This window comes from Chiroxiphia lanceolata, chromosome 7 (assembly GCF_009829145.1).
Source record: "Chiroxiphia lanceolata isolate bChiLan1 chromosome 7, bChiLan1.pri, whole genome shotgun sequence".
Classification (NCBI taxonomy): domain Eukaryota; kingdom Metazoa; phylum Chordata; class Aves; order Passeriformes; family Pipridae; genus Chiroxiphia; species Chiroxiphia lanceolata.
The window spans coordinates 5,689,741-5,703,521 of record NC_045643.1 but is presented as its reverse complement, the minus strand read 5'-3'; the positions used below and the strand labels follow the sequence as shown (position 1 = coordinate 5,703,521).

At 44.6% G+C, this 13,781-nt stretch overlaps 1 protein-coding gene across 4 annotated transcripts in view; it reads right to left on the bottom strand.

The window, feature by feature from the left end:
• Positions 1 to 93: 93 nt before the first annotated feature.
• CPS1 (carbamoyl-phosphate synthase 1) overlaps positions 94 to 13,781 on the bottom strand; it is a 337,480-nt gene continuing 323,792 nt past the window's right edge. For all 4 annotated transcript variants that reach the window (XR_004358089.1, XR_004358088.1, XR_004358090.1 and 1 more), the window contains 2 exons: positions 1,124 to 1,755; positions 94 to 569 (listed from right to left, as the gene is read on the bottom strand). The gene's annotated coding sequence lies outside the window, so the exon portion shown is untranslated. The remainder of the gene's footprint in view (positions 570 to 1,123; positions 1,756 to 13,781) is intronic.

Below are 13,781 nucleotides of genomic sequence, written 5' to 3'. Positions count from 1 at the left end.
GTTTGGTGGTGGGATGCTTTGAGCAGTCTCCTCCATCACACTTCTAGCCAGGGGTGGTGAGATAACAGATGTAATAAGAAAAAAATTTAATCTCCTAATTCATTCAACTGATTACCTTCGTATTTTGTTGGAATCCACATACTGTTCTGTGTCTCTGTTGGTAGGTGGGGCAAAACCCCATTGAGATTTAGTGGCATGGAAGAACTACCAGGTGACTCTCTGAGACTGCAACAGTTAAAATAAGTTTGACTCCAAATTTAACATGTCTCAGAATAGCAAACTATTCAGAGGTGAGTACCTTTGTGCAGGGAAGCAGCTTCACTTCAGTCAAATAGAGTGGAGAAAAAATGCAGCATGTTTCCTGTCAAATTAGAATTATTCTATAGCCTTTAATAAAGACAAAAAGAGGAGGAGTAGGTGGATATTTTAGAAGCTATTGTTTAATAGTTTCAAATGGTATCTACAGTAACTTGGGATTAGTCTAGAGGAGTGACATCCATAACACAACAGACGGGCTATGTCTCCTGCTGCTCCTTGCAACTTTGACAGCAGAGGGAAAAATCAGAAACCTTGGATGGTATAATGGGCTCAGCCATCCCAGGCCTCAGTGTCTTTCTGAATAACAGAGCCAATATGATTTGAGCTCATCAGCAGAACAAGGACTGGAGGGACATTGGTTTAAAGTTGCAAGGGAGGCAAAAGACGGGAGATGTCTTGCCTAAGCTTTCCCTGGCAAGCCAGTGCCATAGCCAGCATATAAATCCTGACTGTCTGATTCCCAGGCCAGGGTTCCGCTGAGCAGGTGATCCTCCTGTATTGCAGCACAACAGGAGTGCACCTAGGTTGCACAAGAAGCTGATAGGGGACACAGCTGGGACAGCTGACCCCAAATGACCCCAACTGCCTTACCACATGGCATCATGTTCAGTAGGGGGGGAAGGAGGAGGAAGGGTGAACATTCAGAGTGATGGCATTTTGTCTTCCCGACTCACTGTTATGTGAGGTGTGTATGTAGCCCTTCTCTCCTGGAAACAGCCATGGGAAGCAGCAAACTAATTTCTTGTTTTGCTTTGCTCGTCTGTGGCAGCTTTTGCTTGACCTATTAAACTGCCTTTATCTCAACCCAGACGTTTCCTCAGTTACTATTCCCCATCCCACCACGCGCCGCTGGGTTGGGGTTAAACCACAACACACCCTATTGTGCTTAAATTACCTATTATGAGACCTGAAAGCTGGGTGAGAAGAGATGAGAAGAGATTGCCCTGAATTTCAATACGTTTTTTAACTCACTGAACAGCAGAGATATCTTCTTGGTTTTCATACCATTCTGTCAAAATTCACCTGCTGTGCAACACTCCTTGGCAAACCTGCAGCAAGACCCTGGAATACTGCACTGGGATGACAGACAGCAAACCCAACCATCACCATGCCCTGACTGCCTGTTAAGAGAGGGCTTAGACCTCACCAGGGCATGCCAGTAGGGTTTTGTTGTATCCCAGATTTTGGAGAAAGTAGGGAGGTACTAATATCAGTCCTGCCACATCAGATGTATAGAGAGGAGGTGGTCACTGCCATAGCCCCTTTGCAAATCCAGAAAAGATTGCTCTCAAAGAAGCATTTGTTCTTCACCCATACCACTAATGACAACAGAAACTTTAGATTTATCTTGCCTTTCTTTGGGTGTAGATAGCCCCTGAAACCACCCAAGAAAACAGCTCTTCTCGTAGTTGTCACTGGCACAAACCTTCACCGTGCCTGCAAAACACATCATTGTAAACTCATTTCTGGGCCTGCCTCATTTGTGGCAGGAGGCTGGGACTGCTGCTAAGGACTAACATGAAGGCCTCTAAGCGCGCTGCCAATCCAGCACAGCCAGAGGCTTTTCTTCAAATACCAAGAAATGCATTTTTCAAGAGCAGCAGTGTATGGGACGTTACCCCAAAAGAGAATTTCTGCAACGTACAGTGCCTTGTGTGTTGGAGGACCTCCAGGCTGAGCTGGAATAAAATCTCCCCCCAACTGAAAAGCCAAAAGGCTTGGACTCACTTGGCAACAGTGGAAGTCACTGTGGCTGCCCAGGGAGGAAGAGAAATGACTCTGTGGGGTTCCTGGCCATCCCTCTGCCCAGACACACCATCCAGTTCACAGGGACTACAGCAAATTCATCCTCACTTTTAGTGGTCTTAGAAACTGAATATACCCTGCCTGCAAATGCCACACGCCGGCTGGAGGAAGGGTAAGATGGACAGGGGCCATTAGCCCAAAAGACTGAATTGCCCTGAACCACCAGCACTAGCTTGGAGGTCCTGGGCTGACCCATCTTCCCTTGGTTCAGGCTGTGGGCATGATTGCTTCTGCAGTGGCATCATGCTCATTGCTGCAGTCCTGATCCCCACCCCTCACTGTGCCTCCTTGCTTTTCCTGCTGCACAACAGAAACATACTGTATGGCCAAGCAACACTGCTTCCCACCACAGCCCACCCTGTGCAGGCATGAGCCAGAGCTACATCTTTCCCCAAAATCCTGTTGGAACATGGCATCCATGCAGTCTGCAGCGTGCCTGCTCATCCCACACGATGCTGTTATCCACAGACATCAGTGCTGGGTATCACACAGGCTGTGCAGGGTGATGGCACAGATAGAGTATTTCCTGATACTCTTTTTTATTAAAAGTTAAACTTTGTACATTTAGCTGTAATTTTCTAACCTCCTTCAAGAGCTAGGCCTGGAGGAGATAGATGCATTTAGGACACCTGACATAAAGCTTGAAGTTTTCTTGTTAGAGAGGGGCACCAACAGCTCAGTCAGAAGAGAAGAGAAAAGAGGAAATGACCTTCCTCAGAAAGGCCTTGTGGCCCTTGCTATGCTTCTGTGGTCCCACAGAAAAAAAAAGAACAACAGAGGAGTCTATTTTCCCCTGTGCCCCACATAACCCAGCCTGAAAAAAAGAGAGGGATGACTTTACAACTTATTTAATAACGCAAAACCTGAAGAAGGGGCAAGCTGCACAGAATGCCCAAGAGAGATTGCAAAGAGTCAAATTTGCTGATAATACACTACTTGCAAAAAAAGCTTCTGCCATTCCCCTCTTGACACAGCGCCTGTTGCCTACCAGAGCAATCATATCCAAGTGTAATTGTCTAACAATTGTTCCACACTGAGAAAATAGTTCTGATTACAGACATTAATACATTTAGGCATTAAGCTTCCTCACTGTAATTACCCTTGAGCTTAGTCTCACAAATGAATTAATGTGCTGATCACTTGGACTAATAGAACCAGCAAAAGGGTTATGAATTGCTTCCAAATCAGATAAAATCAAGCGTGACATCATTTAATTAATTTCAGGGCTTCGGAGGAGGAGAAAAGGGGGTCAGCATGATGCTGAAAAGAAACGCATCTTTCCCATAGTGTTTTCTTAGGAGACAGAAATACGCAAACAAGGGAGGATGGGGCTGGGGAAAGGGAATATGCACACCAAGTGAGAAGGAGGTTGCTGGAAATGGGGTTGTACAATCTCTGTGTATGAGCAGGCAGACCTGGGTGGCTGCAGCTGCGCGACCGATTAAGTACAGTTCACATAGATGCAATGGACGGATTTCTTCTGGGTATGAACAGATGCACTGCTCTGATTTTGAGTCATTCTCTGAGTGCCATGGCCCATGCATAACCCCTGCTTCTCCCCCAAGCAGAAAGCCTGCTCCTGGCCTTCCCCAGGATCACAGTTCCTCTGTGAGAGTTGAGTGTCTGAGGACAGCATTGCCAAAAACCCATCTCCTTTGTCATATTTTGTGGCAGGGGATCATCTGACAGGCTGTCAGCACAAGGCTGGGCTGGCCACTGCTATGATAAGACGACCTATTGTTACTCTCCTTGACTTCTCCTCCCCTGTTGTCTCGGTTTAATGACAATATATTCAGGAGGTAGGACCTCTAATGACAGTCCGTGGCAGATGGTGGGAATGTGTTTCCAACCCTGGGGCAGTCGGTTCCAGGCATACTGCATGCCTATCCAAGTGAAAGCAAACTGTGGTCTGCACTCTGCTGCCAAAGGAATGGAGAAAAGTGCATTAGCAATGTTGATGGTGGCACCACTTGGCTGCCTTAGGCTCCAGTTTTTACTGAAGCTTCAGCATGTCTGGCACAGTAGCACTCAGCAATGGGGTAACTTCATTCAAGCCACTGTCTATCTCCATTCTCCATTGGGCTTATGCACAGGCCAAATGGGGCTGTTGAAGGGTCAGTGAGTCTTTCTGACTACTCCTCAGCTTCCCAGCTCATGGATCATCTTATGGATGGGGATTAAGGAATCTCAATTTGTGTGGTATTGTTGACAGTGCACTATTGTGGTGGCAATCAGCACCTGCTGTTCCCCAACTCTTAGCAGTCCCACAGCAGAAGGGTCCTCTGAGAGGCCAGAAAACACACTCAGCTGTTTAATCCCTTCTGTCTCTATAGCAGATATCCCAAAAGCCTATCAATGTCCTTTTGGATCTTTGTATCAATACCCAGAATACATGGGGTGTCTCTGCCACTTTAAGCTCGCTTCAGCTTCTAACACCATCAGTTTTGAGAATGCCCTGTCACCCCAGAAATAGAAATAAGACTCCACCACCACATACCCTGATGGCATCAGAGTGCACTGTGCACCAGTGTCAGTCAAGGCCTGTATTCTCATGGCTCTGATGTGGCTGGCCATCAGATCCACACAGTTGAACAGACACGATTATCCCATGCCTCTACCTGGCTAGAGGTAGGGCCCCTCTAATGCTGATTTTGGTCGTTGTAACTTTCTCCCTGTGCATACACCCAGGAGGTCCCTTCCTATGGCCTCATATAAGGAGCTTGTACCTGACAGGGCTATACACAGAGTTTCTCCTTGAAGTCTAGCAGATAATGATCCATTATCAATTTAGATTTTCCATTGCATCAATATCCTATACAAACATCCACCAAGAGAGAAAGTCTCGTAAAACAAAGGCTTCCATCACAGCTCACATCTAGTTCAGGCTTCTGCAATGGGAGAGCAGACAAGCTTTCATGTACACACTTTACAAACACACCCAGTCCGGGCCTGATGCCAATTATATTATACATTAGCAGCACACACAGACATACATACACATGTACACACACATGGATTTGCTGCCTGCCTATAAATAGGTGCTCATCTCTCCTTAGTGCGCTTATAGCTATGTAAGCCTATGCAACATAAAATACACGTGCATGGACACACACAAAGAATGTTATACCAATGCATATACAAAATTTATAACCATACACCTTCTCCCATGTCATTTAAATGACAAGGAGTTTTGTCACTGCTGATTTCAGCAGGAGCTGCATAGAGTCCACAGTACTCTGCTGCACATTTAAATCTACATTTTATTTAGCTGAATTTTGGAGTGGTGGAGAGAGGCAGGTGAAAGCTAAATTTGAAGATAGGAAGCTTTTCATTCTCAAAAGTGTGAAGAGTCAACATGCTTTACCACAGAGCCTGGCTGCCCCTTTGATAGAAAAGGCAGAGGAAAGAGGAGTCAATTCCCCTCTGCTGCTGAGAATGGTAACTGGAGCCTCCCTGTGAAAAGATTGTTTCATGGGATTTTCCAGAGACCAGAGATCCAACAGCCCAATATCAACACCCTTTGGCAGCATTCATCATTGTCTTGGCTATTTTAATCCATCCAGTTGCCCTGGGGACAGTGCAACTTATGACTCCATTTGTTTGATGCAGCCCTACAATAAATCTGGTTAGTGGAGCAGAGAGTGCAGGTGACAGTCATTGTGATATAGAGCAGATTCCTTATTCTCAGAACCTGGTCTTGAACCAGGCATCTCCTGAGATGCCAATAGCTCTATTTGCTGGGTTTTTTACAAATGAAAACCAGCAAACAACAGCAAAGAGCACCAGCAGCCTGGCACTAACTGTCACATATGTAACAAGTCTGAAGGTCCTGAATTTCTTTGCCTAGTGGTAATCTGACCATATCACTGCAGCCTCACCACTGGCACCTTCATGGGCACTCACATGAAGAAGACTCAGCTGTTCCTGCCTTATCCATCCAGCTTATCACAGAGGTGCTGGTTCTGCTCTGAAAGCTCTTGCTGTGCTAAGCTGTCTTACTCTGCTCTGCTTTACTCCTTGGGAAGAATAGCTCATCACACTCGTCGTTCTTCCAATGCCAATGAACACGCTTCCTGTGCTAGGGCCTAGTTTATTTAAAAACAAAACCAAACACTAGAACCAAATGGTGCCAGATGTTCAAATGATTGTCACTAACGTCTTTCAGAAATCTGGCCATGCATTGCTCGAGACCCAGATCTGCCCTTGGTGGGCAAGCCAGCTTTTGGGCTTTGGGGAGACGGAAGGGGATGCAACAAAGTGGTCTGGTTGAGAACTGATTTTTAAGGGTAATTAAACTTCCAGCATAACCTTCCAGTCAGTCACATTGTGGAAGTCTGGTGAGATGAACTTAGACAAGGGGGGATTTGTGCATGTGAGCACCACAGGGGATCTGGGCTTTTTCTGTATTTCAGTTCTCCTGGTGTAAAGAGGTAGGAACAAAATAACTTGCTTATCTCTGAGTGGTGCTCCGTGTGGAAATGCTCCCAAACTGCCCATGAAACTGTTTATGAAATGCTCACAAACTGTTCTACAGGGAGGGTGCTCTTGTAAGCATCTTGCAGGGGCCTCTTGGCCGCATGACAATGTCAGGGTACTCTAAGTGCAAGAGAGGGATTTGCTTTTACAGTATGACATTTGCCAAACAATTAATGTGAAGAGCAGTGTGCTATAATCACTTTTAGTATTAAATACACACAGTAAAAAGAAATGTTTAAAGACATATGGGATTTTTATGAGTTTAGGACATGATGTTTTGCACATTACTGTAAGAATCCTTACTGCTACCATAAGCTTCTGTTCAAACTGTGTAATTATTACCAGGGACTTTTTTGTTCTCCCATTATGCATTAACTGCATCCAAGAGATACAGAAATGAATGAATCTGAGTTTTCTTAACTTAATGGTTGGAGGATTTGCTGTGCATTTCTTATTTTACTTTTGCCATAATTTAATCACAGTCTGAGAGATTAAAACAGGCAAATAGAAATGCATTTTGCACTGGACAACAGTCCAGTCTTATAGAAACCTGCATTAAACTCACAAACTACAGGGAGAGACAGGAAATCATATTATGATTCACATGTCTTTTTCCATTTCCACAGGACTCCTTTAATCACTTCCCAGCCTAGATTTAAGCTTTTGGAGGCAGCCTCATCTGACCTCTGCTGTCATCCTCCAGCCCACAAACATAAAACAGGAGTCATCCTAGAAGATGCCATGGGAGCAGACACAGAGGCAATCCCCTCCTGTATCGAGAAGCTGTAATTGTGTTCATGTTGATTTTGTAACTCACTCTAAAGCTCACAGGATTGCAGGTGGGGTGTTTCCTATACTTTTGTGTTCCAGGAATATAAAACCAAAACAGACAGTGACCTTTGAGGCCCTGGTCCTGACCCCAAACCAAAGCCCTGCCTTGTTTTCTATTGAAACAGGTCCCAAAGGCAAAACCTCCTGGAAACACAGGTTTTGGCACCACCAGTAAAGCTGTGGTGGATGAGGTGCTGGACCTACTATGACAGAAATACATGGCTTGAACCTAGTCTTCAGCTCAGATCACAAGGGAGGGCAGTAACCTGGATTTCTAGTTAATCTGGACTTGGACTCATGTACTAATCCAACTCTAGACCCAGAGATGGTGTGCAAACCCTGCCTTAGGAATTCCAGAAGGAAACGCCCCCCAAACACAAGAAAACTCTTGGGGCTGTAGTCAAGCTGACTGCAGGCTGAATGCAGGGTCCTAGCCTAGCAACCATTACCATTTCTGTATTAATATTCATGGCTTTGCACGCTACCGGCCTTGGGAGGGAGCGAACGTCCTCTAACTGCAACTTCAGCCTGGTCAAGGTGACTGACCTTTTTCATTAAGTGCTTCCAAATTTCCAATCTAGCCACGGATGTGAAAAATCTGTGCTAATTACAGACTTGTCGGGAGGCCAAAAGTGCCGAGGGAAGATAAGGGGGGTTCTGAGAGTTATTTAAAGGCACAGCATCAGCATCAAGAGTGTTTTCAGCTTACGTTTACATACTGTCCTGGTTTTGTTATTCAGGTAGGGTTGTCTAAAAACAGGGCCAAAAATCTGGGAGGGCTTGAGATGCTGGTACCTGCCCTCGACTCAGGCCAAGGTGAAGCTCTTTGGTGGTGCTCAGTAGCAGAGGAACCAACCTCCCTGGTTTTCATCCCAGTCCATTCTGCATTCTGAATCTCTGGTACCCTCACATACGCTATAATAAAATCCCAAACTGTATGTGCACAACACTTACAAATAGTGCTTAAAACATAATGGCTTGTTAATATAACACATATCATCTGAGAGTTGATATGAGTTCTTTCCCTTTTTAATAAAGCACTTTTGAAACTCACTGACTTTTATTCTTTCCTTCTTTTTTAAGTTCCCTGGCATTAAGTATAAAAACCCTGTCAGTGTGAAGTGGAATGTAATGCAGTTTATTACCACTAACAAGGGAATGGCCCATAACTCTAGAGACAAAGCCTCAAGTGAGCTATGAAGGTCACTTTAGCGTATCCAGAAAGAAAATGTAATACTGACTGTGTCATGCTTCCCCCATTTCAGACACAATGTGGTCTGCTTTCAGTTTTGTTGTAATAAATAGTAAAGAAAAAAATAAAGGTCTTTCGGATGGACTTTCACACGGTCAGTCCTCCCCACTTTGGGGGGATTGAAGGTAAGTATCTGTCTAGATATTATTTATATCTGGCCAGCATTATTTATACTCCTCTGGATCTGCTAGTTAGTTTGTTCATGAATCTTTAGGACATGACTGTGTACCCAGTCACTGCTTCTCCCTGCTGGAAACACTCAAACATCTCAGTGGGTAAAGGCTCAAACTGTAAACTCACAAGCTTGATCATTACCAAGTTTACCTCTAGAGCTCTCCAATAATACGTTGTTTCAGTTCTTGGAAATCAAGCTTTCCTGTGATCCCCCATCACTGTTTCATGTGACCATGAACCTTAGAGAAATGTTAAAAGATGGCAATGCTGTATTAAAGCCAGTGTGGCATCAACTGGTCACTGGAGGTACCAGGGTGTACATTATATGCTGGACAAACGTACAAGTCTTCTGACTGTTTAAGCCTTAGGTCATGAATGAAAATAAACAGCAATCTCCTTTTCCAGGCATTACTACATCAGAGCCCTGCTGCAGGCAAACATTGGGAAAAAACTCTGAAAATGTAGGTTTGCTTTTTCCCCCTTGAACAAACACGTTGGCGCACTGCTGCAAGTCAGAGACAACTGGGGTGTAACTGGGATGAGATACATTTTTCCACACCCCCATTCCCCTGGTCCACCTTTCTACGGTTGTAGAAGACAGACAGTCTGGTGGAAGAAAGATGGATTGCACCTTCCTCCTCCTCCTCAGTCCTGAGTTATTTTGGTCTTCTTAAATGGCTTAGGTTTTGTGCTCTACAGCTGTAGTAATTCACATTTTCCTTGAGTTTCAAAAGGAATATCTTCCTTGGGTGGGATGATGTAGAAAAGTAAAAGCTAGTATCACATCACTGTCTTCCCTTTGCAAATGGTGTCACATAAAACCACGTCAGAAAGTGTTGTGGCATTACCAACAGCAGTTTTCAAATTTATAACAACTAAACACTTGATTAAGAAGCTCCTGATCTCTTGTTTGGAGCAGGAAGAGAAGGCACATGCAATCATGTCTTGAAAGAGAAAAGCACACAAACTAATGCTGGATTGCCTGCAGGGTCCAAATCTGAGGGCAGGCTGAGTGCTGAAGGAGTGAGCAAGAGGGACGTCTGCCTGCACATACAGGGAATGGGCACTAAACATACTGCGTGCTCACAGCTAAATAACTGATAGGATCTAATCTTGCTGCTAATGCATCCAGAAATAAGTACTCTTTTGAGGTATGTATCTGGTAAATTTTCTTAACCCCAGTTAAGTCAACAGAAGGATGGAGATGGGTAAAATATTTGACCCTACCTATTTGCTTCGGATATTACCCTGAACATCAATTTCTAATCACTAACTAATTCATCACTAACTGATGAACATTTAGCAGCTTTGCCAAACATTTGACACTTCAAGTAGGAAAGACAAATTGCAGTGTTGCATAAACAACAATAGCCAGGGACCATCCTCAAGATTAATTTAATGATGCAAACAAGATGTTGGGGTTTGTGAACCCCAGTCCTAGCACTAGCCAGCACTACAGGACAGGGTGCTAGAGCTGTCATCATCACCAGCTTCATTACTGCAAACAGACCTGAAGAAGCTAGAAGAGAAACTGTGGTGGATCAGCATTCCTGTGCCTTCCCAGAAAAACTGATCCAAGAATTAGGCTAGTTCTTCTTGGGAGAGGACTGGCAAGAGGCATGACACAGTTCCAGCCTCCAAACAACACGCCCTGCATGCAGCTTGCCAGCCCAGAGCTGCACAACAGTGTTATTTGGCTGAGTGTATCTGAGGAGAATAATGCTGCCAGTGGTGCTAATTATACAGCTTGGACAAAAGCTGAAGTCAGAGGCAGTACTCAAGAAAGGCAAGTAGTAGGAAGCTCTGCCAAATCCAAAGCTTTGGTCGTTCTTCCCATGTTTGGCCATGTCCCTTACCCACACTGCATTGAGCCCAGGCTGACCTGAACAGTGACATGAGGAAATGCTAGAGAAACTGCTTTAGTTTTGTAAATAACAAGCAACACTGTCAATGAGTAAAAATTATAATTGTGTCCCCCTGCTCCTTTCAAAAAACCATTGTGTCTTTATAGGCGCTCTCCAGGTTTCGATGCTCTGTGCCAGTCCAGGCTGGGATCAGTTTGGTAGCAATTTAAAAGAGAAAAAAAATGCTTTTTATAGAGAAATGCATTTAATAGAGAAAAAAAATGTGTTTTTTCCTCTGTTGGTTGGATGGATGGATGGATGGGTGGATGGATTAAGTCTAGTAAAATGGGTTCTAACCTGCCACCATTCTGAGATAGACTCAGAAAATATTTCCAGTACAGAGTAACAACACTAACACTAATTTTATTAACTTGCTGAAGGTAAATATTTCATGTGTTTACTTTTATATACTGATAGATGTAGTAATTTTTTTTACTTATCTATACTCGCATATCTGTCTGCCTGAAGAATTGATCTGTTACTGAAAATCTGTTATTCTGCTCTCAGTTCTTCTTCCTTAGTCAGAAACTAAACTGATGGCCTTTGAGGATCATAGGGACATCTCAGAAATTTGAAGGGAAAAGGCAACAGTTACTATCCCTGCTTTACACACACCCAGCTTTACACACAAATGCTTCCTGGCTGGCTGCTTCAGCCCCTTGGGGCTTTTAATTTTAATTCTTTTAAATTACTGCTAAGCGACCCTGCAAATTGTCTGATGCCAGCTTCCTCCCTTTCCTCCTAAAGAAGTCAGCAGGAGTTTCACTTGTGCAGCTCTCTAAAGGGGAACAGAACTGGAACTATCACAGCACACACTGAAACCTGCGCTCCCCAGTTCATGACAAGTTGTTGGTACATTCCCTTAGAGTGAAAGAAGCAGCCAAATAAATCCAGAGAGCATCTGTATTTGGATTTATGCACACCTATCCTGTCTGCAGAGCAAAGAGCAATTCAGCTTCCTCATCACACATTTAGACTGACTGCCCTCTGATTTCCACAAATGCGATCTGCTCACATTGGAGGTGTGGCGAATCCATCTCCCATTGCTAGCCCTGCAGTTGCCCATTTCCTGGCACCAGCCTGGCCAGGGTGCAATGCCAGCTCTGGACTGCCTGCCATAGGGCACTGAAACAGCACCCTGGGATCCTGCACCAAGATTCAAAGGTGTGGGGACACAGTGACTTCAGCTCTGTGTGGCACAGGACAAGGTGACCATGCAAAGCAAACCAGAGCACAGGCTCTCAGTTTTGGCCTTCAGTAATATTCCACTTTCCAGAAGACTTTGCTTAAGACCTCCACAGCAGTCTAACATTGATTTTATGCACAATCGTAATTTCTTCATAATTGAATATCTTTGGAAGTTTTGCAGCCAGGTAGGATTCTGCACCCAAATATAGACTTTACTGTGCTATCAAGGGAAATGTCCCTTGCCAAAGAGAATCAGTGATTGACATCAAGGAAGGAAAGCAAACACCAAACCTTTAAAAAAATCCCCATGTGGGTGCAGACAGCATGCCAGTGCAGATCAGAGCAGGTACAGTGAGAGGAGGCATGGATGGAGGGGTGGGGAGATGGAAAGAGGGCGTCTGCAGGGTATTCAGCTCTAGGTAGGTTTTACCGCCCCAACAAAGCAGGACTGAAACACTGAGTGCTGTGATATCCTCTGAGTTTGGTTTTTTTTCTTTCTCCCTGGCTGTTAAGAAATCATCTGTGAGATGGAGAGCAGCTATTATTTAAATATGTAACACCACCCCATTTTGGTGCTAGTGATCTGAGAGTGGTGCCCCAACACTGTAAATCCAGCTTTATATATTTTACACATGGTATTTCCTTGAAAACTACCATTCTGAACCCCCCAAATCCATCAATCTAATGGAGATATACGGACAGTAAAAACACGCACTGGAAAACTACTGGCACATTGTATGAAATAGTCAGATTTAATAAGCTGATTAATTATTCACTCCAATTGAGAGTGAAATATACTATTTGAGTCTATTTATGGATGCCTGATTAGTGCAAGTAATTTTCCATTGTTTTATTATGTTTGCTAACACGAAAATCATGTTGTGATAATGGTCTTAAGTCATTTCGTTGTAAAACCATGTGCCAGCAAGCTCATTCCACCCAAGGCCAGGGACACAGTCCATTGGGCACCACTTACTTTCACACCGCTGTGCTATTTCCAAGGGCTTCTGCAGAGTCAAGCTGCCAACAGAGTGGGAATTTCATTTAAAGGGAGCCATTACACTGCCAGGCTCTCTAAGTGGCACAGCACTATTTTCAAACAAGACTGCCACTGTGACAAGGTGCAGGAGAAGGGCTGGGCTGGCTGCTCCCCAGACTGTGATGGATGTCTCTGGTGGCTAGAGGGGGGATGCAGTAGTAAATTGCATTACACTGTTGACTACTTGTGCTGTAGCAAAAGGATGCAAGATGCAGCACCAGCACCTAATGCAGCCACTTGGCAAATCAACTCCTTGAGGGCAGACCTCAGAATCAAAGAAGAGTCTTATGGGCTCTCATGTCCAACCTCCCATATGAAAGTGGCCTGAGTATTTCATCCCATTAGCCTGTACTGAGTTCAACTTGCTTACATATAAAACAGTAGCAGCCACAGACACCAGGATCGAGAAAAGCCTTGACTCCATCACTGCATACTCTAACACTCCAGGCTCACCATGTGTCCAGGCTTGCACCCCACAAGGCCTCAAATAACTTTTCCTGGCTTTGGGGTGAACTGAAAGGAGTGCAGCAGCATGTGCCACCCTTGCACAGCCCTAGATACTCTGCCCTGGCAGCTATGTACTTTTGGAAAACACCAGGAAAGGAAAGAAGCGAGAATGGAGAAAGAGCTGGATGGCATGGCCTGCTGGCCAGGTCTGTCACCAAGCGCATCCTGGTATGTGACTTTGGACAGTGTTGAGTGGGTCACTCTCAATATTCATCTCAATAACACATTTCAGATGGACAAGTACAGCAGGGTGCTCTGCCACCAGCCTAACTCTTCCCTGCCCTTC